The sequence below is a fragment of the Myotis yumanensis genome, unplaced genomic scaffold, assembly GCF_028538775.1.
Source record: "Myotis yumanensis isolate MYYU_CA2020_CCGP unplaced genomic scaffold, mMyoYum1.0.hap1 SCAF_5, whole genome shotgun sequence".
Classification (NCBI taxonomy): Eukaryota; Metazoa; Chordata; class Mammalia; order Chiroptera; family Vespertilionidae; genus Myotis; species Myotis yumanensis.
The window spans coordinates 103,307,156-103,310,139 of NW_027223756.1; positions in this window are offsets into that span (position 1 = coordinate 103,307,156).

Here is a 2,984-nt window from a genome sequence, read left to right on the forward strand (position 1 = left end):
CAGGCCCTCCCCCAGAAAGCAGCCGCAGGGCTTCCGAGGGCGCTTTGCCCGCTGAGGGTGGGAGGGCACAGCTGCAGGGCGCCCCCCAGATGGAGCCTTGTCTGTGGGGCGCATGGCCAGGACTCGGATTGTCTCCTGTGCGCACAGTAAGGACTCTGCCCTCGGGAAACCTGTGCGCGGTTTGCTATCGCGCAGCTCCAAGGATCCAGCAGCCCCAAGGAAATTTCCCCCTCTTTTTTGGGGGGGGGGGGGGTCTGTTTTGGCATTTTTAAAAAATATATATATACTAGAGGCCCGGTGCACAAAAATTTGTGCACCCCGGGGGGGAGAGGGGGTCCCTCAGCCCATCCTGTGCCCTCTCACAGTCTGGGACCCCTCAGGAGATAATGACCTGCTGGCTTAGGCCTGCTCCCGGGTGGCAGAGGGCAGGCCCAATCCTTAGGTGCAGCCCCTGGTTGGGCTCAGAGCAGGGCCAATTGAGGAGTTGGGGCACCGCCCCCTGTCATGCACAGAGCAGGGCGGATCGGGAGGTTGCAATGCCACCCCTAGTCACACTCAGGGTACAGCTGATTGGGGGGTTGGGGCACCACCCCCTGTCACACTCAAGGCAGGGTCAATAGGGAAGTTGCGGCGCCACCCCCTGTCACGCACAGAGCACGGCCGATCAGGGGGTTGAGGAGCTCCCCCCTGTCACGCACAGAGTGGGGCCGATCAGGGGGTTGAGGAGCTCCCCCCTGTCACTACAGAGTAGGGCCGATAGGGGAGTTGGGGCACCGCCCCCTGTCACACACAGAGCAGGGCCCATCAGGGGGGTTGGGGCTCTGTACCCTGTCACACACAGAGCAGGGCCCATCAGGGGGTTGGGGAGCTCCCCCCTGTCATGCACAGAGCAGGGCCGATCAGGCTGTTGGGGCACCACCACTGTCACACTCAGGGCAGGGCCGATGGGGAGGTTATGGCTCTACCCCATCACACACAGAGCAGGGTCCGTGGGGGGGGGGAGGGTTGGGGTGTCGCCATCTATCACCCACAGAGCAGGGCCGATCAGGGGCTTGGGGCGCTGCACCCTGTCACACACAGAGCAGGGCCGATCAGGGGGTTAGGGCGCTGCACCATGTCACACACATAGCCACAGGGAAATCAGGGGGTTGGGGAGCTCCCCCCTATCAGGCACAGAGCAGGGCTGATCAGGGGGTTGGGGCGCCTTCCCCTGTCACGAACAGAGCAGGGCAGATAGGGAGGTTGTGGCCCCGCCTCCTGTCACACACAGAGCCGCAGGGCGATCAGGGGGTTTGGACACTGCCCCCTGTCACGCTGATCCCAGTGCCGGGAGGCCTCACGGCTCCACTGATCCCAGTGCTGGGAGGCATATTACCCTTTTACTATATAGAATAGAGGCCTGGTGCACGGGTGGGGGCCGGCTGGTTTGCCCTGAAGGGTGTCCTGGATCAGGGTGGGGGTCCCCACTGGGGTGCCTGGCCAGTCTGGGTGAGGGGCTGAGGGCCGTTTTCAGGCTGGTGGGTGACTGAAGCTCCCAACCGCTCCTTTTTTTCTTTTTTTTAATTCTGGGCCAGCTTTAGCTCTGAGGCCTCGGCTGCTGAAAGCAGGTTTCTGGCCTTTACCTTCTGTATTTGATACAATGTTGCGGTCAGGCTGGCTGAAGCCCGGCTGACTGAAAGCTGGTTTCTGGGGTTTTGTTTAGCTTCTATATTTGTAACATAGTTGCTTAGAGTTGCAGCTGAGAGGCCGGCAGCGGCAGGCAAGGAACATTGGAGTCTGCCATCACTGGAGCAAGCAAGCCTCCCTGTTCACTTCAGTGCATGGCTGCTGGCTGCCATCTTGGCTGACAGTTCATTTGCATAAGGATATGCTGATTAGCCAATGGGAAGGGTAGCGGTCGTACGCTAATTACCATGTTTCTCTTTTATTAGTGTAGATATTTTATTGATTTCAGAGAGGAAGGGGCAGAGAGAGGGAGAAACATCAGTGATGAAGAGAATCAAGGATCGGCTGCCTCCTGCCCACCCCCCACTGGGGATCGAGCCTCTGCCCTGACCCAGAATCCAGTCTGCAAGCTGAGGCACTATCCACTGAGCAAACTGGCCAGGGCTGTTTTAGCAATTTTGGCCTTAGGGCTTGTCCGCAGTGAACGGACAGGGACTGAAGTGTTTGCAGGCAGCAGAGGAAGGAGGCAAGAGGTGAGAAAGGCTACCTCGCAGCCAGGCTTCCCACCGGGCGCCGTGCAGCTTGGGGACCCAGCACAGGCGGCCCCACCAGGAGCTCAGCAAGCAGGGCCTGCACTCAGGTTCGCCACCAGGAGCTCAGAGAGCAGGGCCTGCACTTGGGTTCCCCACCAGGAGCTCAGGGAGCAGGGGTTCCCCACCCGAGCCGGCTGAGGCTGCAGTAAATGCCGAGAGAATCAGAGAGGCTGAGGCATTTGGAGAAAGAGGCCAACAAAATAAGAGGGAGTGACTGTCGGTTAGGAGTCTGCACACGTGGACTTGATAGAGGAACCGACCTGACAGGGAAACTGCTAGGAGAGCCAGGCCTGGGGGAGCCTGTGAGGCCGGGGTGCTGGGCTGGGCTGGGGCTTGGGCTGGGAGCAGGGCTGGGCTCTGCTGGAGGCGCACTTGAACCTGGCGGCCAGCAGGGCGGGAATAGCAGGCTAGGGCAGCCACCAGCTGATGTGCGATCACTTTTCACTAGGGCTGGATGTAGTGGGCAATGTGGTCGGGGCGGTCCACATTGGAAGGAGGTGAGGCTAAAAGGACAGAACGGGGTTGATAGCTGTGCCCCTGACCCTTCTTCCAAGAAAAAACCACAGAATGTGTCAGTTACCCAGCCCTCCTTAAATCAGCCAAGGGGAATGCAAGAGGAACTAACCCAAGGCCAAAAGTATGCTAGCCACCTCCTGTCTTTGTGTAACCAGACCCTAGCCACACCCTGCCTTTGCATCACTAGCCACTAGTCCTTACCCAACCAAT